The following is a 25980-nucleotide window of genomic DNA, read 5'->3' as shown; positions in this document are numbered from 1 at the left end:
CTTTAACATACTACTTCGCTTGAGCGCTGTATATATATATATAATCTGGCATCTAGCACAAGCCAAAATGTTACAGCACAACCGGAAAAAATATAGCCCAATTATGTTTGGTCTAGCTTAATCTGGCAACACTGATGCCACAGCCACTTCCTCACGGCTGGTATACACCCACACAACACCCATCCAGCACAGGCGTCAAAAGAAAGGTGACCCTTCTAATATATAAGACAGGGCGCACGTGCTCTACGCCATTTTAGACTTTAGAGTGCGTGGCCTCACTTGTCACTGAGTTAGTAGCACCGCAAGCACTGAGCGGGTGTACAACCTGCGATGATGATAGGTGCACTAGTATGTACTCTGCCATGGCGATATCAAGACTCAGCTCCAAATGCGAGACCTATTACCTTGCAGAACAGAGCTGCATGATGTGAAGGGTGCTGTGATCGTGAAAAGGTGAGCAGTGAGGCCTTGGTGTGCAGCGTCGGGCAGATACCTCTGGGCGGTGGGAGTCAGCAGCCTGAATGCAGAAAGACGGCAGAGCGATTTAGGCATACACACTCGTATATACTCTGTCACAGCATCGGATTGGTAACGCAGGCACTGGTTCAATGCCAGAGGAGCTGGTGCCCAGTTCCAACTGTGGGCTACTATTTGGAGCAGTCTGGGCCGCAGATTTGGGTGGTGTCGCTGTTGTTTGGATACAGCCAGCGGCCCAGTGAGTACCTAAATGGCCTTTCTGGAGGCAGATCGGCGTCATTACCTCACGGTTAGCAACAGGCGGAGGTGTCACTTTCTTTCTCTCGCAGGGCTTGCCCATTAATGTATGCATACCTAGCAGGGCAGGGGGCCTGATCAGAAGTGGCCTCACTTGTTTTTAAGTCACCAGTGTTAACAAATTCATGGATTTTTTTGTATCTCCCCCCCCCCCCCCTTTTTAAAATAAAATTTAGCCGAAGCAGTGTTTTGAGTAAAGGCAATATGTAAATGTGGGCAACTTTTTTTTGCGTAACCGGACGATTTTGAATCTTAATCCAACCCTGCTCTGCCATTACTAATTACGTTCTATCTTTCAGTTATGAAAGCTTCAGAGTACCACTAGGTCGTGGAACGTGCGCGCTCAGTATCCCTCCACATCTCTTCCTTTGTCTCCCTCATACTCTTTCTATCTCCATCTTCCTCTTAAACTGTTTGTCTCTTTCTCTCTCTCTCTTCCTCTCTCTTTGTTTCGCTCTCAGTCTTCCTCTGTTTCTCTGTACCTCTTTCTCACACTCTTTCCCTCTTTCTCTCTCTCTTCCTCTCTCTCACTCTTTCTATCTCTCTCTCTCTTTCAGCTACATGCATCAAAGGAAATTGCATTCGCAAACGGTGCGAACCGCAAAATTCAGCCATTTGCGAATGCAATTTTCATTTTTGGGATGCATTAACATTTTAGTAAGTTTCGCAATTTAGGAAATCGCATAATTGCGATTTCTTAAATTGTGATTGCATTTAAGGAATCTCAAATTGAGATTCCTTAAATGCAATGCATCAAACTTTAAAAGTTTGTGAATTCGCAAATAAGGGGAGCAAATTACCATGAAGTTGACCTTCATGGTATTTTGCGAAAACTTTGAAAAATGCACTAAAGTGCATTTTTCAAAGTTCCATTTTACACACACACATGCCCTTGGGGCATGTGAGTGTGCAAAATGTAGTCCTAAGCAGATTTCAGGGGTGCAACAGGGTGCCCTTTGGAAAGCCCTGCACCTTTGAAATTGCATTCTTAATTTACGAATTTTCAATGGTGAATTGCAAATTAAGAATGTTGTTTCATTCATTCCTATGGGCCTTTAGGCCCTTAGGAATGGATGGGGAAGTATTCCTTAATTACGATTCTCAATTAGAGAATCGCAATGAAGGAATTTTAAGAAATCGCTATTTTTATAGCGATTTCTTGATGCATTGCATTTTGCAATTCCTTAATTGCGATTCCTTATTTTTCGCAATTAAGGAATCGCAAAATGCAATATTGATGCATGTGCCTGTATGTCTTTCTCACACTTTCGCTCTGTGTTCCTCTCACTTTCTTTCTTTTCTCTCACTATTTCTCTCTGTCTTCTGCTCAATCTTCCTTTCTTTCTCTCTCTCTTCCTCTCTCCTTTGACGGACGCATGACACACAATCTTATCTTGCTTTTTATCTAACAGTCTGTGAATCACGAATCGACGTTCACCCCCCTCCCACTAACACCACCGAGCTGAACGAGCAAAAAATCTGCGATGATACGTGGCCATCCTACAATATCAACACACATTCTGAATTGTGCACTCTGCTTTACAGCGAGTACACAACACCTGAAAAGGTTGCTTCGGCACGTGGTGGACCTTCTTACACCCAAGCCGGTGGCGTAAGGTGAGCATAGAGACTTCTTTCCACAGCAGTGGGCAGTCCCCTCTGAGCAGTGGGAGTGGATAGTGTGCAGCAGTCTGTGCGCACAAGAGAGCACAGACACCTCCAAGCAGTGGGAGTGGATGGGGTGCACCAGCCTCATTCTGCATTGGCGAAACAGAATTTTGCGTATTGAGCTGTATGTACTCTGCAATTACTACTTCCATACTTTCTTTCAGATCACTAAACTCAAGGGCCGCACTATATCCCAGCATGTGGTTGGAGACACACCAGTGGCACAAAGGTGAGCTGCGAAGATGTTCTCCATTGTCAACAGTTCCTTTCTCTCTCTCACACTTTCTCTCTTTCTTTGTCTCATTCTTTCTTTCACTCTTCCACTCTCTCACTCTTCATCTCTTTCTCTTCCTCCCTCTCACACTGTTTCTTTCTTTCTCTCTCTCTCTTCCTGTCTCTCACCCTGTTTCTCTCGTTGTCTTCCTCTCTGTCTCACTCTTTCTGTCTTGGTCTGGCCTCCTCTCTGACTCTTTCTCTCTTCCTCTCTCACTCTTTTTCTCTCTCACTCTTTCTCTCTCTCTTCCTCATATCTCACTCTTTCTTTCTCTGTCTTTCTCTGTCTTCCTCTCTCTCACACTGTTTCTCTCTCCCTTGTAGCTCACTCTTCCTCTTTCTGTCTTCTCTCTCACATTGTTTCTCTTTATCTCTTTCTTGTATCTTACTCTTTCTCTCTTACTCTCTCTTACTCTCTCTCTCTTTCTTTGTCTTCCTCTCTCTCTCACTCTTTCTCTCTCTCTCTGTCTTCCTCTCTCTCACTCTTTCTCTCTTCCACTCCTTCTCTCTCACACTCTTTCTCTCCTTCTATTTCCTTTGCTGGACGCATGACGCACAATCTTATCTTTCTTTATGTCTTGCAGGTTGTGAATCACAAATGGACCAGCGATGACACGCCACGGCTGTACATATTTTTATTTCTTGTTGTTTTGTTTAAATAAAATGTTTTATATGTATATCTATAGATGCCGAAGATTCTTATTGGTCCAACCGCACAGGGACACTTCCGGGCACAAGAAGGTTGTTGGGGGTATGCTGGTGATGTGGGAAGAGGGTGCGTTACCTGCTAATGTGGAGAGACGCAGCCTGAAAGGGGTATATCTCACTGAAAGAGCTCTGGTATGTTTTTAGAAATGCCTCGGACAGATGCCAGCTGACGGACTGAATCACAAAATGGCTTTTCAATGCACATATAGTGTGACTTATGAACAATTCGTACCCAGTTTTGCAGAAGGACAACTGCGACCTGTCCGCTCGACTCACAGAGGCAGAACTCTGAGCCGTCTGCTCCCAAAGGAACAGCAGCATAGTAGTTGGCAGAGGAAGAGGCACAGCAGAGTACTAGTTCGCAAAGGTAGACAGCTGCGATCAGACGTACTAGCTTCTTAAGGCATAGCTGCAAAGTGGTGATGTTGGGCACATGGAGCATCAAAGGGTTATCTTCCTACTGGTGTCCTGGAGTGAAACCTGTTTCTCCTTTATTGTTGTTAAATATTAAGCCTTCACTGCATCCAAATCATCATTACATAGAGCTCCACTATATTAAATAGCCTTCGAAACCTTTCTTTTATATTTTTACTCGATGCGAGGCACAAGATGGCTGCTAACAGTTCCTGGTTTGAAGTGTTAGTACCCAATCATAGGACACTTCCTGCTTTGAAGAGTTAGCAGCCAATCAGAGGCAAGCTTGTGCTCGGAAGTTAAGCACTGACCAGAAATATATATATTTTTTTCTATTTAATATCTCAAAAACTACTGAACGGATTTACACCATTTCTACAAAACCGCACTTTCTGGACCAAGACCTTTCTCCCTGCAAAATTTGGCGTAATTCCGTTCAGCAGTTTGACCTGTAGCCTTGTCTAAACTTTCCTATAGAAAATGCATTGACAAAACACATTTTGACATCCCCCTTTTTTCTCAGCTCCCCCTTAACCATTCACCCCCTGATCGAAAAAGAAAAACTTTTTGGAAAATTTCGTAAAGAATCGTCAAATGATGCCAAAGTGATAAGCAGATGGAGGGATCCAGGAGGGGGCATCGCAACCCCCCTCCCAATAAGAGTGAAGCCCCATGACTGTGGGGACCCCAGCAGGCTCCTGCAGCCCTAGCAAGCACCCGCTATTATTTTTTAAGAAATGCCCCTAGGACCTAGCCCACCGCGGGGTCTCATTAAAATAAAACATGGAAACCCATGACCGCAGTGCAAATTTCGCCTATTTTGCATGTTTTTTCAAATTTTTTTAGGGTCCGGGGGGTCCTTCTGGGATGCCCTGAGCAGGCCTAGGGGGTCAGGGTATTTCTACCCTGCCCCCTTCTCTTGATTTCTAACTTTGTTTCACTGTTTTCTAGCGACTCGCTTCTACCAAGACACAAGATGGGTGCCAACACTTCCTGGTTTGGAGTGTTGGCAGCCAATCACAATGAAGCTCGTGCACAGGACTTGAGCTCCGCCCAGACATTGAAACTTTTATTTTTCTAATTTTTCAACAACTACTGAATAGATTTAAACCATTTAAAAAAAGGTCGCTTTCTGACCCACGCACTACCTTTTTGCCGAATTTGGGGTAATTCCGTTCAATAGTTTCAGCTGTAGCCCTGCACCAAGTTTCCGAAGGGAAATTTATTTTTTGACTCTTATTTTTTGAATTTCTCAAAAACTACTGAACAGATTTACACCATTTAAAAAAAGGTCAGTTTCTGAACCAAGCTCTACCTTTCTGCTAAATTTCGGTTAATTCCGTTTAGCAGTTCGGGCTGTAGCTCCTCGCAGAATTTCCTATGGAAGTTAACATGGGGAAATCGTGTCTTGGGACCCCCCTTTTTCTCAGCCCCCGCTTGACGAATCACCCCCAAACTTCCAGGATCGGAGTTGACTTTGATAGACTTTTTTTGGGAGAATTTCGCAAAGATTCATCAAACGACGCCAAAGTTATTAGCAAATCAAAAATGCTTTTCCTATGGAAACTAGGTTGTAACTATAACTACCTACTAGCGACCGCCAGTAGGTAATATATTAATATATATATATATATATTTGTAACAATATCATGTGTATACCGTGCTGTGACAATCAATGCACCTAAGAACTGACAAAAGAAAGAACACAATGTAGTGTTTCTTCACTGTTTAGTAGCACGTGATGTAGCATCAAAAAAGAGAGTATAAAATAATATGGCGTACTGCTGTTCCACTATGTGATCAAGGGCACTGGATGCCTGAAACGCGTCATGCGAGGAGTGAGACATAAGGAATAAAATACATCTGCCATTGGAAGTTGTCATGTGGTTGGTTTATTCTTCAAGCTCGCCAAAAGGAAGTGTTGGAAGGTGTAGTCAATACATATATATATATATATATATATATATATATTCACCTAAAACACAGGTTTCAGAGATATTATAGTTAGCAATTAGCGTTTAAAAAACCTTAGAAATGCAATGAAAAAAACACAGGTTCCGGGGACGTTATAGTTCGAAATTAGCATTTAGAAAATCTTAAATATTCACAGAAAAAACAACAGGTTACAGGAGCGTTATATTTAGGCTGACATTTCACTTATGCAAAACCAGTGAAATTCAGCTGTTATAGTTAGCTGAGCTAACTATAACTCGCTCCCGGCAATGCACGGCTGATGACGTCACATATTACATTACTCATGATATGGTCAATGACATCACTGATGATACCTCAAATGACATCACTCATGACATCATCCACATAATCTCTAATGCCCCCAATATATCCTTTCATACACCCACTATACATTTCAGACTGCCATTCTTGAAACCATTGACAAACCAATACCAGCATGTGCATAACCACTCACTGTTTCATAGGTCTATCTACATACACATCTACTCACTCATCCATACAGGCTCTCATACAGCCAGTCACTCACCTATAAAGTTGCTAATATATTCACTTATACACCCATACAGCCAATCATACACTGTCAGTCACCCTTAGAGCTCCTCACACACCTACTCTCTCACCCAAACACTCAATCACACAGACACTTACCCATACAGAAACACACACACACTTACTCAAACAGGTACTAACAAATACTCTCCCATACAGTCGCTGACACAAAGACACACTCACCCATAAAGCCACTCTCACAATCACTCACTCACACATAAAGTCACTTATATACTCCAAAACTCACATATACTGCCTTTCACATATGCATTTACTCACCTATATACCACTGAGACATCCATTAACTCACTGACACAGCCATACCCACACTCACGCACCCATACAGTCCCTCATAGATGCCTTCATTAACCCATACACCCACTCATACATCCATGCATGGAGTCACACACCACCTCACCTACTCACACAGACCTTCAGGCACCCATGCAGGTACTCAGACAACTAATCAATAACCCATATAGACACTCATGTACCTGCTCACCAATCCATGCAGCCACTTACACACCAACTGACAGACTGATACATACATTCACACAGATTAATCACTCACCCATACATTCACTAATACACGTTCAAACACCCACTTATACAGTTAGTCATGCATCCATTAAATCATTCATACAGACACTCATACACCAATATATATATATATGCCACGGTGTATTGAAGAATACACCGTGGTATATATATATATATATATATATATATATATATATATATATATATATATATATATATATATATTCAATGAAAAAACCATTGGTTTTAGGCCATATATAGTTAGGGATTTGCATTTACAAAACCTTATTTTACTCGCATAAAACCATTGAAATTCCATATATAGTTATAAGCGCTAACTATATATCGCGCACCCGCAATCCACTGCTGATGATGTCACATATTACATCATTCATGACATGGTTAGTGACATCACTGATGACATCACTGATGACATCTCAAATGACATCACTGATGACATCACTGATGACATCATCCAGTGACTGTATGTTTCTGTAAAGTTAAAATATCTATTACATATTGAAGAATGAGTGGATATATAAGTGTCTGGATGAAGGATTTAGTAGGTGCATGACTGACTGTATGAGTGAGTGATTAAATGTGTCTCACTGAGTGCATGGGTTAGTGACTAAACTGTCTTAATTTGTGCATCATTATGTCTGTTGTTCTGTAAACTGTTGCATGTGTTGATAAGTAGCTATATGAGTAACTGTATGGGTTATTGATTGGTTGCCCAAGTATTTGTATGGGATACTGAGTGTGTGTGTGGGTGGCTGGGAGGTGTGTGACTCTGTGCATAGATGTGTGAGCAGTTGATTCACTAGATGTATGGTTTCAAAAGTGCATGTGGAAAAAGCAGTATGGGCGGTTGACTGTGTGCATGAGTGTATTGGTGAGTGAATGGATATCTCAGTGCTACATGTCAAAGTAAGTACATATGTAAAACACAGTACATGTGAGAGTTGACATATATAAAGAACTGTGCATAAGAGCCAGTGAATGTGTGAGTGGCTGTATGGATCATTGTGAACTTGTATAGGGGATTGTATAATAGAGTAAATATGTGTTAGTATATGTTTGAATAAGTAAAGTTTGTATAACTGTATAGTTGAGGAAATGGAGGTGTGATTGATTCTTTGCATGACTGACTAGGTGTGTGAGTAACTCCATGGATGAGTGACAGTCTGTGAGTGTCTGTTTACACTGATTGTATCTAAGGTTATATTAGAGTCTGAAGAGGTTCATCGTATTATCACATGAATGATATCATCAGTGATGTTATCAGTCATGTCAAATGAGATGTTTTCAGTGATGTCATCAGTGATGTCATTTGAGATGTCATCAGTGATGTCATCAGTGATGTCACTAACCATGTCATGAATGATGTAATATGTGACATCATCAGCAGTGGATTGCGGGTGCGCGATATATAGTTAGCGCTTATAACTATATATGGAATTTCAATGGTTTTATGCGAGTAAAATAAGGTTTTGTAAATGCAAATCCCTAACTATATATGGCCTAAAACCAATGGTTTTTTCATTGAATTTTCAAGGTTTTGTAAATGCAAATTCCTAACTATATATCCACTATAACCTATGGTTTTTTCTGTGAATTTCATTGGTTTTTTAATAGCAAATATGAAAAGCTTTAAAATGTCAAGTACGTGATAGATAAAAACATTTTCGTATTTATGCACGCTGATGTGCTTTGAACGCTGCACCCTCCCCCTCCCCTCTTTTGTCTTAGTAGTACTCTCTCTTTGCAGATACTGAAGGGTAGTTAACGCAGGCCTTTACCCCCGTTGTAATCCGTCGTGCCTGCTTGTCTCTCCATTTGATTGATTGTTGTCCAAGCATTTACTGTTTTAGAATTGGTTCTCTTTGGATCATTCTCTATTTACAAACAAGCACAAAGTCGCAATACTCTGTTTAGTCTTTGCAGATAGTGAAAAATTGTGTAAAAAAATAAAAGTAATCGAGCAAAATCAGTAGGCCACTAATTGGATCTCTTTTTGACCTCGCTAAAATAGAAATATTAGGAACAACCCTTCATGAGAAATACGAAAATAGTGAGATGAACTGAGCTCCACACCATGAGGGCTGCAAGACAGCTCGGCTCCATCACCCATCCCGCACAAAATAACGACAAACCCTATGCAAATATTAAAAGTATAGACAACACACCAGCAAAGAAACAGGGTAAAACATTTTATTAAAAAACTATTTACATAACGTTGGTTTATAAGATGATGTCAGTAGTGGACCGATGTGTGAATAGGTCGAAAGCAGCACAAGGCTCCAAGATCCGGATGGCAAGCTCCTGGATGTTGGGTGCCATAGTTCAGAGTTCTGAGTTTGAGCCTTTTTCAATGCCTGTGCTTTGTTGAATCAAAATGGCGGCTTGACACAAAGCTGACTCAAGCGTTGCTACTGATGCTATGCAGACCAAAACTGGTTTTCAGTTTGTACATTTTTCTAGATTTTTTAATCCAAGTTTGGTTGACTTTGTAGAACGATGGCTTCAAATTTTCAACATACGGTGTGGTGGCGCTGACTGGGAGGGGGCGCTTCGCTCCTGCCCCCTCCCCAAGTAAGATTTTCATACGTGAAAGTACGTTAATGGTTTTGGTCCCTGAGTTGCTTCGATGTCACTGCCATTCTCAAATGGCATAAGTTCTGGATGTTGGGTGCCATAGTTAAGAGTTCTGAGCAGTGCTTGTAACACTGTCTGAAGCTTATTTCCACCTACTGCAGCTTCACTATTCTCAAAGTAAGTGAGTGTCGTTTGTGGACCTGACTGCATTAGAAAACAATGTGATATGTTACCTTCCTAAACAGCTTGACGGAGGCCCCTGAGGGGCGGTGTAATGGCCATGGACTCGGAGAAGACGCTTGGCTCCGACACCCTCCCCAAGTCTTATAGCACTGGTGTAGCCTGAGATCGCCCCCGACATAGGCGGCCGGCTCCCGGGGTCCGGCAGAACTTTTTGCCTTTTGATGACTCTTCAATTCTGAACCTTGTCCCACAATCCGTTTGACCTGAAGACACGCTGTAGTGGGGCGCCCCTTTACCGTTTCAGTTGCCATTCCGCCCGCTTTTGCTACATTGTGCCTCTTCCGCCATTCAGCTGTTTACCGCCCGCTCTTGCGACTACAGCGTCTCGCTCATCATGTAGTTGAGTTGCTCCCGCTCTTGCGGTGCAGCGATAGGCGGCTGCCACAGGACTCTCAAAATGGCGGCCGGCTCTTCGGTTTTGGGCCTGGTCCACTAAAATGGCCCTGGGACACCTTTGAACTCGGACGCTTCCCTGATAGGGCTTGGGTCCCATTCTCGAAAAGCGTCCCCTCAGCCGTGAAGATTCTACAAAAGTCTTGGGGGCCTCCGACTCCCGCAGGCTTCTGGTGGGGAGCGGCTGCCATGATTGCTCGTGGAATGGCCACGACGGAGCTACGAGATGGTAGTGGTCTCATGCTGACGCCAGCTTTAGTCTGAAACATCCAGAAACACTGTAGACTACCAATTCGATCAGTTCCGGTAGCGCCCCAACATGACCCGGAAGAGAAGAACTTGCCCTCCCCTCTTTGACTGATGGTTCTTGTTGCCTGTCCCCTCTGTTGTCATTTAACAGAACTTTTTGGACTGCTGAAAGGGGTTGTGTTCCGAACGCTGGTTGGTGGAGACATTTTGACTATATTCTTGACCTACGTTGTCGCGTAATGCGTTATATGACACGCCGCGTTACCGCACCCGGAAGTGATCCGAGGCGCGGCGCGCAGCGCGTAACGTAAGCATAACAGGTCATGTGACTTGTTAATAAAACTTTTCATTGGTTCATTTTACTTTTGTTAATTTAATGATGAAAAGCTTGGTCATATGACCTAAAAATTACGCTTTTTATTGTTTTCGAACAATATTTTTTTTTCAAACATATGTTATAATATTCCAGGCTAATGTACTTTCCCGGAAAATTTACAACTGTCTTGCAAGTAAAATATATTCCTTTTTCGAGAAAAAGGGCGTTTCTTCCTTCCATGACGGAGCCGTTGAGTAAAAGAGATTCGGCCTGCTGTCTTAGTCGCCGATACGCCTGATTATCAGATTCTTATCGATCACTTTATATTGCAGACATGAAAAACACAACTGCCCTTGACCATTTATCTTTACTGCGTTCCTACATATTATACCTTTTATCCGTCATGTAATTGGACTGCTTTATTTCACTTGCCTTTTACTGATTCGAAAACAGTGACTAAAAGTAAAAACTTTACCAATGTAAATACTACTACCGTGTTTTGTTTTAAAAACCTTTATTGTGAAAATGTCAGTATACAAATACGGGCCTATAACCACGTGGGCCGGCCACGGAGCAAACTGAAATCGTATATGATGAGGAGACATTTACACTGTAGAAGAACGTAACGAGCGGGCCATTAGGTTGCAAGAACAAAGGTGTCTAACAGTTGCGGAATCGGTGGACGTACATTTTGTAATTAAAATACGACAGGGCCACTTACAATAACATTTTCTAGATATACATTTGCGGGCAAGGAGTTACGAGTCCCATTTATATCGGCGCCATTTTGGGCGAGGCCGGGCAGGTCCAAGATATAGTCAAAATGTCTCCACCAACCATCGGCCAGACCAGAACCCCTTTCGGCCCTTTATGCTACAAGATGGTGTCTTCCATTCAGAAAATATTGTTGGCAGCATTTTGAAAGGAAACAGAAACAGCCGTTCTCCTAGTGAGTTTCACATTGTTACATTTAGGAAGAATGTTGAAGAGTAGTATGTGGAAAATCTGAAGCCATTTTTCTACAAACTCTCAATCAGACTTGGATGGAAAAAAAAAACCTGAAGAATGTAAAAACTGAAAACCAATTTTTGTCTGTATAGCATCAACAGTAACGCTTGAGTCAGCTTTGTGTCAAGCCGCCATTTTCATTCAATCAATAGCGTCCCCCTGCGCACATTCAGGGACCTGGTCGTGTCTTCAGATGAAACGGATTGTAGGAAAAGAAGCAGAAAGGAAAAGGAAAAAAGTTCCGCCGGACCTCGGGAGCCGGCCGCCTATGTCATGTGCGACCTTTGGCCACACCAGGGCAATAGTGAAGCTGCAGCAGGTGCAAATAAGCTTCAGACAGTCTTACAAGCACTGCTCAGAACTCTCAACTGAGGCACTCAACATCCAGGACTTGCCATTCGGATCTTGGCGCCTTGTGCTGGTTCCGACCTATTCACACATCGGTCCACTACTGACATCACCTCATAAGCCAACGGGGCACCCCACGCCGACTTTCGGCGCAGCATTGTAGGATGGCCACACCAGTGCGGCAACTTGCTGGACACAACATCGGGGCCATCCAGATCTCGGCGCGTTCGACTCACTGTACCGCAAGAGTGACCGCAACTCAGCTGGACACGCCATCTTTCGGCGCAGCATTGTAGGATGGCCACACCAGTGCGGCAATTTGCTGGACACCACCTCGGTGCCATCCGGATCTCGGCGCGTTCGAGTCACTGTACCGCAACAGTGACCGCAACTCAGCTGGACACGCCGTCTTTCGGCGCAGCATTGTAGGATGGCCACACCAGTGCGGCAATTTGCTGGACACCACCTCGGTGCCATCCGGATCTCGGCGCGTTGTGCTGCCTTCGGCCTATTCGCACATCGGTCCGCTACTGACGCCGCCTCACGTGCCAACGGATTTTCTACGCTTTTTGTAGCCCTATGCCGCATAACAGGTCATGTGACTTGTTTATAAAACTTTTCATTGGTTCATTTTACTTTTGGTTTCCTAAAGATGGAAGGCTTGGTCATATGACCTAAAAATAACACTTTTCATTGGTTTAGAACATTTTTTTTTCCCAAACGATGAAAGCCCCACCTTGTTTCTGGATCATTCAGACTGAAGCTGGCATCAGCATGAGAGCACCACCATCTCGTGGCTCCGTCGTGGTCATTCCGCGAGCAATCATGGCAGCCGCTCCCCACCGGAAGCCTGCGGGAGTCGGGGGCCCCCAAGACTTTTGTAGAATCTTCACGGCTGAGGGGACGCTTTTCGAGAATGGAGCCCAAGCCCTAGCAGGCAAGCGTCCGAGTTCCAAGGTGCCCCAGGGCCATTTCAGTGGACCAGGCCCAAAACCGAGGAGCCGTCCGCCATTTTAAGAGCCATATGGCAGCCGCCTATCGCTGCACTGCAAGAGTGGGAGCAACTCAACAACATGGTGAGCGAGACGCTGTAGCCGCAAGAGCGGGCGCAACTCAGCTAGATGGCCGCCACCTGGGGAGGCCCGTTCACGCCGCCTCCCCCACGCCCCCCCCCCCGGGCCGCCGCACGCCAATTTTCGGAGCAGCATTGTAGGAAACCAAAACCAGTGCGGCAGTTTACTGGACATCACCTGGGTGCCTGTCGTACATGTTGTGTCAGCCATGGGACACTGGACACAGTCCCATCAACATCTCAACGCGTTCTGCTGCCTTGGGACTATTCGCACAACAGACCGCTACTGACGAGGCCTCCCCCCGCACCACCCGGGACGCCCCACGCTGTTTTTCTGTGCTGCATTGTAGGATCCCAAAACCAGTGCGGCACCCAGGCGACATCACCTGGGTGCCGTCCAGAACTCTGCACGTTGTGCTGCCTTGGGACTATTCGCACAAAAGACAGCTTCTAACCATTGTTGCTTTTTGAGTTGAAAAATGTTTAAATGTTTTTAGTTTTTGTTCCGTTCATTATAGTTAAAAGTTAATAAAGTTTTATAATCTTACTTTGTTGGAGTGTTATCTATTTTTTTAAAAACGGGTGAATAGGGCCTTGAATCGGGTTATTGTCATGTGTGGGCTTTGGAAGTGTGCTGCTGCAGGATCGGACATTTCAAACTCAAATGCACGTTCTTTTTCTTACCTTTCCGAAGCATGGAGCGCAATAGCAGGCAGAGAAAGGGTGATGCACGTGTTGAACACTACCTGACCTGGCAAGTTGCTGGCAGTGCCCCCCCGCACGCTCCTGAAAGAGGGCACACACACACCGCCGCCCTGAGTACTTCACAAATCTTTAAAAGACCATGCGCTTGTTCATGAGGCTTAAATGGTTTATCACCTCTTCTAGAACCCCTGCATCGACCCTCTGACGTTTCCTGGAAAAATTACCATGTAACACAATACCAAGCCCTGTCAGCTGAAACCCCCAAGGAATCGTGGGGCATATTATCAAGGGGGTTTATCTCCGCTTTTTTGGCTTTAAAAGCCATGAAAGCGGAGATAAAATTATCTCCCTATTACCAAGCTGTCGCTAACACCAGTTAGTGACAGCTAAAAGGAGATAGCGACCATCTTGGGCCCCGCTTTGCATGTCAGTGATACTTATCACTAATGACATGCAAAGTGGCGTGCCAAGATGTTAGCGACTGGAAACAGTCCCTAACATCGCTATCTCCTATTACCAACTTTTGGAGATATTCGCGCTAAGCGCGAATATCTCCAAAATCTAACACCTGCCCTGAGCAGTTCTTAGCCATGTTATCCAATGGGAGGTGGATAACATGGCTAAGAGCATTTGCTCGATAATACATGAATATCGCTGACTTTTCTGCGATAATAGCAAGGTTTATCTGCGATAAAAATCGCCGATGTGCGGCGATAATTTTTGTCTCTAAACAAGTTAGAGACAAAAATTATCGCTAGTTGTTCGTAATATGCCCCCGGGTTTTTGCTTGCAGAAATCGGGAGGCGGGAGACTAGCACTGAAATCAGTAGTCACACGCCTGAATCGGGAGGGTTGGCATGTCTGAATTCTCTACAGCTGGGGCCATAAACTACATCCGCAGGGGTAGGTGATAGCCTGGGACCAGCCTGGCATCTAAAATGGCTGCCGTGCACGACAAAATTGTGGCATTGGAAAAAAAGCAAGATGGCGCAGCCGCTGGAAGAGATGTATCAACATATATCAGCCTCCTCAGCCACCCTCAGGAAACATAGGGGATTAGGATACGTCTCCCGCACCCCCTTATACCTAGTAATTTAATTAACGAAGCACAAAATGGCGAATTCCCGTTTCGCTACCAGTTTGCGGCCCAGTTCGCGGCCCGTGAAGCGCTTCTACCGTGAAAAATCATTTTTTTTTTATTTTCCCCACGGGACCCTTTAATAACCCCAACAACATTCCTAGGGGGTCAAGAGGGTGATACCTTGCCCCCTTTCATTAAATTCCCCCTTCGTTTTTCACCTCTTCTTCTCTCTCGATCCTACCGAGAGACAAGATGGCGGCCGCTCCGGACTGTCACGCAGCAAAAAAAAAAAAAGCTCACGCACAGCCGCTGGAAGAGATGTATCAACATATATCAGCCTCCTCAGCCACCCTCAGGAAACATAGGGGATTAGGATACGTCTCCCGCACCCCCTTATACCTAGTAATTTAATTAACGAAGCACAAAATGGCGAATTCCCGTTTCGCTACCAGTTTGCGGCCCAGTTCGCGGCCCGTGAAGCGCTTCTACCGTGAAAAATCATTTTTTTTTTCTTTTCCCCACGGGACCCTTTAATAACCCCAACAACATTCCTAGGGGGTCAAGAGGGGGATACCTTGCCCCCTTTCATTAAATTCCCCCTTCGTTTTTCACCTCTTCTTCTCTCTCGATCCTACCGAGAGACAAGATGGCGGCCGCTCCGGACTGTTTAGAATGTTGACAGACACCGGAGAGCCAATCAGCTTTCTGCGCGCAAAGTTCCGAAACGCGAAAAGTAAGCGGACCGGATCGCTGCCCGGAGCGCTGTTACAGATATATATCTTGATTTAAACGTTAATTTCTCAAAATCCACTGAAGCACATATATTGAGACCTAGCAAAGGCACATCGGGCTAACAGTCCCTACAATTTTGCCAAGTTTCGTGCAAATCCATTCAGCCGTTCGAGCTAAAAGTGAGTCCAACCGCCCTATGGAAAAATGAATGGGAAAAACGCGTTTTGGGACCCCCCTTTTTTCTCGGCCCCCCCTTGACGAAACCCCACCAAATTTTCAGGGGCTGCTCAGAAACGAAATGTGCCATTTTCCTGAAAATTTCAGCCGATTCCGTCCACAAACGCCAAAGTTATTAGACATAGAATTTTCAAAAATCCCATAGGGAATTAATCCTGACTATATATACCTACTGGCGATAGCCAGTAGGTAATATATATATATATATATATATATATATATATCTCTACACGAGTTCTCACAAAGCAGGGCCGTAGTCTCAATATCACCGCAGCGCCGCCAGAAAACAGGAGACCCAGTATTTCCGTGAGTAAATTAATTTATTCTGCAACACACGGACAGCATAACGTTTCGGCCTCCCAGAGGCCTTGGTCATATATATATATAGCTGAACAACATAGTCAAATACTAGAGATACATCGATGATGTATTCATCATCTGGAAAGGTACTAGTGAACTGGCACACCAATTTGTTGACAACATCAACATTAACAATTTAAACCTGACCTTCACTGCTGATATCAGTGCTAAGGAAGCTAGCTTTTTAGATGTGCAAGTGCAGATAATAGACAATGTTGTGACCACTAGTCTATTCAGAAAAAATACCGCAGGTAATTCAATACTACATGCAGACAGTTTCCATCCACAGGACACTATTCGAGCCATTCCTTATGGTGAATTTTTGAGGATACACAAGGCATGTAGTTCTATTGAACTTCGCGATTACCATCAGTTAGAGGCAAGAGCTAGACTGATAGCAAGGGGCTATAATTCCCAGGTATTGGATGTAGCTAGGCAAAAAGCCAACCGCCTCAATCGCCTTGAACTAATAGATCCCCTTAGGATATCCAATTCACAAACCAGTGAAGGCCAAGTAACAAACACCATCAGACTATTCACTGGGTTTAGCCGTCAAGCTCGACAAATTATTTCCATGGTTAAATCACAGTGGCCGGTTATTCTTACCGACCCCATACTCAGGGATATTCTGCCCAACACGCCAACCATCACATATAGGCGAGCGTTTGGGATGCGTAATGAACTAGTCACCAACAGCCCAGAGCTGTCTAAAAGTGAAAACTGGCTATCCCCACGAAAAGGCTTTTTCCGATGCAGCTGGTGTAGGACTTGCAACTTCGGAATTAATACCAAGTCATACATAACCCCCTTCAGTACAAAACCGTTTTTTTTTAAAGCACATTATACTTGCAGAACAGAACTGGCAGTATATGTGCTTACTTGCAGTTGCAACTTGAGATACGTTGGAAGCACCAAACTACCTGTGCACCAACGTATTTTACAACATCTAAGAGCCATTGTAAATGCGGACCAAAGCTACCCTGTAGCGAGACATTTCCAGCAATTCCATAAGAAGAACTTGGCACATTTAAAATATTTTGTGATCGATGCTGTAACCACCTCTAAAAAAGGTGGAGATTATGAAACTAAACTCAGGCAGCTCAAATTTGATATTTGATATTTTGATATTTATGGAATTTTGTAAAGCGCGACTATCGCTCCGGGAGGAGCATCTTGGCGCTGAGCAAGCAGAAGATAGTGGAAACGAGGAAGTAAAATAGATCATATAGCTGCTAGGACTGAGGTATCAGATTGCTGGAACACCCAGGTTTTCAGAAGTTTCCTGAAATGAGATTCAGTTTCAACTTGCCTGAGATTAACAGGGAGGCTGTTCCAGGCTCTGGCAGCCAGGAAGGAAAAGGTTTTTCCCCCCTTGGTTTTTAACTTGAATCTTGGAATTGTAACAAGATTGGTTCCTGAGGATCTTAAACAGCGTGAGGGATTGTAGTAAGTGAAACGCTTGGAGAAGTAGAGGGGACCAGTTTTCCTGGTAGCTTTATATACAGTCAGTAAAAGTTTGAACAAGATTCTTTTGTGGAGTGGTAGCCAATGAAGGACGTTGAGGGCTGCTGAGGCAGAGGACCTTCTGGGAAGTCTGAGCACAAGTCTGGCAGCGGCGTGTTGGATGCTTTGAAGTTTTCTAAGGGTGGACTTCTTCACTCCAGCCATCAATCCATTACAATAATCGAGTCGGGAGAGAATTAAAGCAACCACGACTGATTTTCTGGCTGTAATGGGGAGGAAGTCGAAGAATTTCTTCAATGATCTAATAAGACTGAAACAGCATCCAGCAGTGATACGAACATGATCATCAAAAGAAAGGGATGTATCAAATTGAATACCAAGGTTGCGTGCCGAAGAGACAGCGATATATTGTGCAACTCAATAGCAAAACACCGGGGGGGTTAAACATGGGGGAAGATCTTAGCAAATTTTTATGAGAACTTTAGATCTCACTCCAGTTGTTCCAGTTTCAGCAATCCATAAACGTTTATATATACAATTTTCTTTGTAACGGAGTGCACCATGAGTTATTGACATCGATTGAATGACAAAAAATAAATTGCCATATGTTCCTCTTTGCAGTAGATTTTTGAATTTTTTTTCTATTTTTTATTTAATTAATGTAATGTCAAAGGGTTTAATTAATCCAAACAAAAGTTTTTTAGACAATTACCCTATGCAACATATTTTTCAATATTTTTCAACATTTTTCAGTTGTCACGTTTTCCTCTTCACATATTATCATTTTGATTTCAGCCGACTAAATAGTGACCACCTTTACAATAATATCAACTATTAGATATACCTTCTTTAGCTTGTGCTTTGACCCAAAAAAACAAGGATTTTTAGGACACCATTTGCGCTACCTCTGATGTAGTATATACGATGTATATCTTAAGGGAAATTATGTTTCCAAATGACAATAAAACATCTCAGTACGTATAAGGATTACAATACTATGCTGTTAACAATAAACAGTATAGGGAGACATTAATGCATATTTGCACAGTATGATATAAAAGTACCTTTGCACATTGCACTTTATCAGGCAGAATTTTGCACATATGAATGTTTACATATCGCACTATGCACTTTATTATTATACCATGTCTCCTATATATTGAATCCTAAAAAATGTAATGTTGAAATACGACTGAATATATTGTGTTGTTTCAAATTATGTTTGTCATATACATTTCCCTATGGTTGTTCCACCATACACATCGTATGTGTAAACTAATCTATTAATTTTGATACACATTCATGTTGAGTATTTAATATACATGTATTTGTACAGTCATGGTTTTTTATTGATTGACATTTGCGTTATTAGCAATCTGTTTCGATATATAAAATGGTGTCATTGCCTAAGCACACACATATAGCATAAAAATGTATATCAATTATTTGTAAACATTTCACATTATGTTAGTAATGTATTTGTACCATTCCAAAATGGCGCCCATTTTTCGTCTGAATATAGGCTTAGGCAATGTGTGAGTCCTATGTCTATTTCTATGCGAACACTTTCGAATTTGGGCGCGATAATGTGATACGAACACTACATATATGTATTGTGGTCCATACTCCCGCTAACAGTGAGCAAGGACGCTCTGTCCGAAATGCGTCTGTTCGGCATTTTCTTTCACCCTGCACCTTATGATTGAATAAAGCAGTTAATACCGCAAGACTGGCTTTGGGCGTATCTTTGGTGTCCACGCGCTGGATTCTGCGCTTGAAACTTTGGCACGGCTACCGGCTGGATTGTTATATATATATATATACATATATATATTCACTGAAAAAACCATAGGTTTTAGGCCTTATATAGTTAAGAATTAATATTTAAAAAACCTTGAAAATTCACTGAAAAAACCATAGGTTTCAGGCCTTATATAGTTAGGAATTAACATATAAAAAACCATTGAAATTCCTCCTATATAGTTAGTTGGACTAACTATATATGGCGCACGCGCTCTCCACTGCTGATGATGTCACATATTTCATCATTCATGACATGGTCAGTGACATCACTGATGACATCACTGATGGCATCTCAAATGACATCACTGATGACATCACTGATGACATCTCATTTGACATCACTGATGACATCACTGATGACATCATCCACTGACTGTTTTTTTGTAAAGTTTAAATATGTTTTACATATTGAAGAATGAGTGGATGTATAAGTGTCTGGATGAATGATTTAGTAGGTGCGTGACTGACTGTATGAGTGAGTGATTAAATGTGTCTTACTGAATGCATAGGTTAGTGACTAAACTGTGAATGTGTGCATCAGTATGTCTGTTGTTGTGTAAGCTGCTGCATGCGTTGATCAGTAGCTATATGAGTGGCTATATGGGTTATTGATTGGTTGCCCAAATATTTGTATGGGAGACTGAGTGTGTGTGTGGCTGGCTGGGAGCTGTGTGACTCTGTGCAGATCAATGTGTACTTGTATCAGTGATTGTATAAGAGAGTAAGTATGTGTTAGTATATGTTTGAATAAGTAAAGTGTTGTGTGTATAACTATATAGATGAGGAAATGGAAGTGTGATTGATTCTTTGCATGACTGACTAGGTGTGTGAGTAACTCCATGGATGAGTGGCAGTGTGTGAGTGTCTGCATAGGTGTATGAGTGCATATGATAGTGTTGCATTGATGAGTGACTGTATGTATGAATGAGTGGATGTGTGAGTAGACCTAGGAATCAGTGAGTACCTATGTAGTAACTGGTATTGGTGTGTCAATAGTTTCAAGAATGTTAGTCTGTATTTAACACTGGGTGTATCAAAGGTTATATTAGAGTGTGAGGAGGTGCATCGTATTATCACATGAATGATGTAATCAGTGATGTCATCAGTGATGTCAAATGAGATGTCACCAGTGATGTCATCAGTGATGTCATTTGAGATGTCCTCAGTGATGTCATCAGTGATGTCACTGACCATGTCATGAATGATGTAATATGTGACATCATCAGCAGTGGATTGCGGGTGCGCCATATATAGTTAGTCCAACTAACTGTATAGGAGGATTTCAATGGTTTTTTATATGTTAATTCCTAACTATATAAGGCCTGAAACCTATGGTTTTTGCAGTGATTTTTCAAGGTTTTTTAAATGTTAATTCCTAACTATATAAGGCCTAAAACCTATGGTTTTTTCAGTAAATTTCAAAGGTTTTTTAAATGCTAAATCCTAACTATATAAGGCCTAAAACCTATGGTTTTTTCAGTGAATTTCAAAGGTTTTTTGAATGCTAAATCCTAACTATATAAGGCCTAAAACCTATGGTTTTTTCAGTGAATATATATATATATATATATATATATATATATATATATATATATATATATATATATTTGCCTCAACGCACAGAAGAACCACACGCTGACGAGACCATGTACCAGACAAATTGAATTTATTTGTCAAACCCTGGACGCGTTTCGCCTGACCAGCAGGCTTGTTCACCAAAGAAGTAATACAAACGATCGCCATTGTAAAGTGCAAAAACAAATCAAACTGGGTCACGTGTACGGAAACAAAATGTCAAGTACGGAAATGGAAAAAAGACTTATGGTTCTTTCCATTGCACGGAGTAAAAGTCAATAATCATATGCAAATAACGGGCACAAATTAATTAACGGAGTATTAGGCAACAAATTACATATGTACATTGTAATCTCCAATAACGATTGAATGCAGCAAATCGAACTGTAGCCTGTTGTTATTAACGCTACGTTGAATTACGCCCAAGTGGGCAAATGCCATTGGATACATTTCAAACCTTATACAAATTGTTACAGTGCTGAATAATTTGCATACAGTACCGCCCCAGTGGGCAAATATAAATAGCAGTTCCCAACGTGTTCCCAAAGAAAATTGTGCCACCCTTAAACCATGTGTGCAGATAAAACTTTCTTCATTGTGGGAGCGGGGATCCTGGGCCATCCTCCTTCCTCTTATTACCCAATAAAGATTGTACAGTAGCCATGGAGCAAGAATATACAAGTCTAGACTGAGAATGGATCAAACTGTCTGGAATAATTCTCTATAAAAGTGTGTTTTTAAGTCTTCCTCCAGATTGAGACCCCCGGGGGCCTTGGCATTGAGTTCCAATATATACCTGGACTCAAGTCGCCTCAACTTCTGCAGGCGATCCCCGCCCCTCACACTGCTAGGAATGGAGTCAATAACAAAGTAGCAGAGCCCTGCTACATCCTGATTGTGAAAAATCTCGAAATGCCGGGCTACCGGATAGGTGGGATCTGCATGTTTAATGGCTCTCATATGTTGCAGGATGCGCACGTGAACTGGATGGATTGTACTGCCTACGTACCTCAGCCCGCATGGGCAATGAAGCACGTAGACAGCATAGTCCGTCTTGCAGCTATAGAAGCCTCTTATAGCCTTCGACCTCTTAGAGATTCCAGTTTGATAAGTGCGGGTGTTAACTCCAGCAGTGCATGCTTTGCACTTAAGGCATTTGATAAAGCCAGGTTTCCTTTTCAGCCAGTCCAACCCCTTCCTTTGTTTCTGAGTAATTACTGGTAGCACATTAGACACCAACATTTGTTTGAATGACTTGGCTTTTCTGAACGTGATCTCAGGTCTCTTTCTTACAAATTCTTCAAGAACCGGGTCGTTAGCTATGAGATGCCAGTGTTTGCTAACGATCCCCCTCACTGCTTTATGCTGTTTATTGTAGGTAGTAATCATTCTGATGGTATTCATGGAGCATTTGTCTACCTTATCTTTCGAGGGTTTGTTAAAAAGAATTTCCTCTCTACTTCTCAATTTGGCCTTACGTATCGCACTTGAAATGGTGGATTGTGAGTACCCCCTAGCTCTGAATCTTCTCTCAAGGGTATTAAGTTCTTTTGCCTGGCCTTCAGGGTCACTGCAATTACGTATCACACGCAAACTTTCCCCGTAAGGAATACTCCTGATGAGGCTGTTTGGATGAAAACTGTCTGCGTGGAGCAGTGTATTCCCAGCTGAGGGTTTTCTGAAGAGCTGGGAGTGTAGTCGACCACCCTTAACAAAGATTGTTAAATCTAGGAAATTCAGTGAAGTAGAACTGATTTCACTAGTAAATTTAAGGTTCAAATTATTGGCCTGAATCTTACTCACAAAGTTTCTAGCACTGGTCTCAGTCCCCTTCCATACCACAAATAGGTTGTCTATGTAGCGACTCCATTGTAGTATGTTTTCTCCCCATTCCGCGTGGTACTCCGCTCGGACCACCTGCTCCTCCCACCAGCCCATATGCAAATTAGCATAGCTGGGGGCGAAGCAGGTGCCCATCGCGGTCCCACATGTTTGTCTGTAGAGGGTAGACTCAAACAGGAAGAAGTTGTTATTCAGACACACAGACGCCATCTCTACCAGCATTTGTGAGTGTAGCCACAAGTTGATTGATCTGGCCCGTAATGCATGTCTTAGGGCCCTTAGGCCATCCTCATGTTTAATGCTGGTATAGAGTGTAGTGACGTCTATTGTCAGGAGGAGATAATCATCTTCCCATGGTAAGTCATAGATCTTGCGCAGGAAATCTCCTGAGTCTTGGACATAGGAAGGGAGTTGTTTGACCAAGGGACAGAGAAAGGAATCAATGAATTTCGAAGTGTTTTCTAGTGCCCCCCCCAATAGCAGAAATTATGGGTCTTCCTGGGGGGTTGACTAAACATTTGTGCACTTTAGGTATTAAATAAAACACAGGTGTTACTGGATTCTTTACTCTCAGAAATTGCAACTCTTCTTTAGAAATTAGATTTTGTCTATGCCATTCTTGTAACTGTGTATTATATTTATCAAAGTTGTTATGCATAACAGTTTCATTTGATTTCACATAGTTGTTCTTATTATTGAGTTGCTTGTAACTTTCACACAGGTATTGCTCCCTGTCCCATAGGACAATATTGCCCCCTTTGTCTGCATCACGGATAATGCAACTACTATTGGATTTCAACTTATTGACTAAGGAGACATATTCTTTTTCCTGCTTGCTAAATATTTTATTTTGCACACTGGTGCACTTCTCAAGATTTTTAAGGTCATTGACCACCAACTCGTGAAAAATGTCCACAGAGTCTCTCGCATTCAGAGGGGTGAATTTCGACTTGGTTCTGAAATCAGTGCTCATAGTTTTTGAGATCTCCACATTTTGTTCTTTAGCCAATTCAAGTGCTCGGCTACAAATATCCCCTGCGTCACCTCCAGCTTCATCATTTTCTTCCAGAACCCTGGAAGAAATAGTCTCGTCATCAATATTCTCGATGCTTTGGAGTTCCAACATCAGGTCCATGTCGGAGACTTGCAAATTGCCAACAACATTATCAGATGTCTTAGTCTCCATGCTCTGTGGCGGCCTTCTGAATTTGTTGAGAGCAAAGAACTTTTTCAATTTCAAGTTTCTTACCAGTTTGTAGGTATCTATACGCATGTCCACGTAGCTGAATTCGGCTGGAGGGCAGAACGACAGGCCCAATTTTAAAACTTGTTCTTCTCTGGGCGTCAAAATTATTTCAGTCAAATTTATAATGGTTGAATCTTTGACTTCTTGTTGCATTGTTTCAGCGGCAATCATTTCACATTTTTGTTGGCGTTTTCTGTTCCCCTTCCGCCGCCGGTTCCTCTGCCTCTTCCCCTTCCTCTTGGTTTTGTTGTGTAGGACACAAAGCGTCTCGGTCTCAGATTGAAACGCCGCTCCTCCTCTAAAAAAGCAAACTCATCCATCACAGACGGGACAGTTGCTAAAAGTCCCGCTCCCCCACTTGCACCCTCTTCTTGGTCGGTTTCCACATCCGAGCTTACCACACTGCCTGCATCGGACTGGGTTGCTGATCTACCATGTGGGGGGTTCATTTTCTGTTTGCGCATGGTATCGAATTTCTTTGCAAAAGTATAGATTTGTCCCCTTTCGTAGTCCAATTTGTCCCTGATGAATTTTTGGCTTTTATGTTCTTTGATCGAAATCTCCAATTTTTTCAGACGCTCCTTCATATCATTCATATGTTTAGTGATCAGATCTTGGTCTTCATCTTTGTTCAGCATTTCTAGGATCTGCTCGATCTCCACTAGCATTTTTTGCCTGTCGGATTCAGCATATTTAACTAGAATTGTCAACATTCTGCATGAGGCATCGTGGTTATTGGCCGCCCATTCCTTGAGCATGTTTGGGTCGGGGTTCTCGTAAGTTGGGGCTACCAAGACTCTCAGACCCCGGGGTATCCTTTTCACTTCTAGGTAGCGCTGGAGCGATCTTTGCTCCCACCACTTCGACAACTCCCCTCTTTTCAACTTTTCTAATCTTTTCAGTCGTGTCATAGTATCCGAAGTGGGAGTAGCGCTTACTGGCGGTCTAGCTCGGCTGCTAGTAGTCTGTACATCGTCAAAGACAGAGAGGGCGGCCTCCTCCCGCTCCCGCATTTCTTGGGCTGACATTGTTGATTTTGCTGTGGAAAATACCTAGGAATGTGCGTTCCTAGTCTGGTAACCGTCGGGTACGGGGCACGCTACAGCTGTACCTCATTGCTGCAAATCCACACCCGACTTCCCCGTTTCCTGGTTCCAACTCGGCGTCTCCTACCTGGCCCTGCACCTTTCACCATGTGAGTCCTCCGACTCGAACACGGGCTCGATGTGGCTCCAGGCACCTCTCCGCTCGATTTCGTTCGGCAAGCCTGCCGCTGCGTAGTGGAACCAGGGGGGGGCGAACAGCAAACTTCCTTCCTCCTTGCCTCGGAAAGTAGTCGCCGCCTCCAAACCAACGGGTGTCTCGCCTGATCAAAGGCCTCCGATGCCGGGTCTTTTTAATATTTGCCTCAACGCACAGAAGAACCACAAGCTGACGAGACCATGTACCAGACAAATTGAATTTATTTGTCAAACCCTGGACGCGTTTCGCCTGACCAGCAGGCTTGTTCACCAAAGAAGTAATACAAACGATCGCCATTTTAAAGTGCAAAAACAAATCAAACTGGGTCACGTGTACGGAAACAAAATGTCAAGTACGGAAATGGAAAAAAGGCTTATGGTTCTTTCCATTGCACGGAGTAAAAGTCAATAATCATATGCAAATAACGGGCACAAATTAATTAACGGAGTATTAGGCAACAAATGACATATGTACATTTCAATCTCCAATAACGATTGAATGCAGCAAATCGAACTGTAGCCTGTTGTTATTAACGCTACGTTGAATTACGCCCAAGTGGGCAAATGCCA

Source organism: Lissotriton vulgaris, chromosome 3_1, assembly GCF_964263255.1.
Source record: "Lissotriton vulgaris chromosome 3_1, aLisVul1.2, whole genome shotgun sequence".
NCBI lineage: Eukaryota > Metazoa > Chordata > Amphibia > Caudata > Salamandridae > Lissotriton > Lissotriton vulgaris.
Note: the sequence above shows the minus strand (reverse complement) of the source record.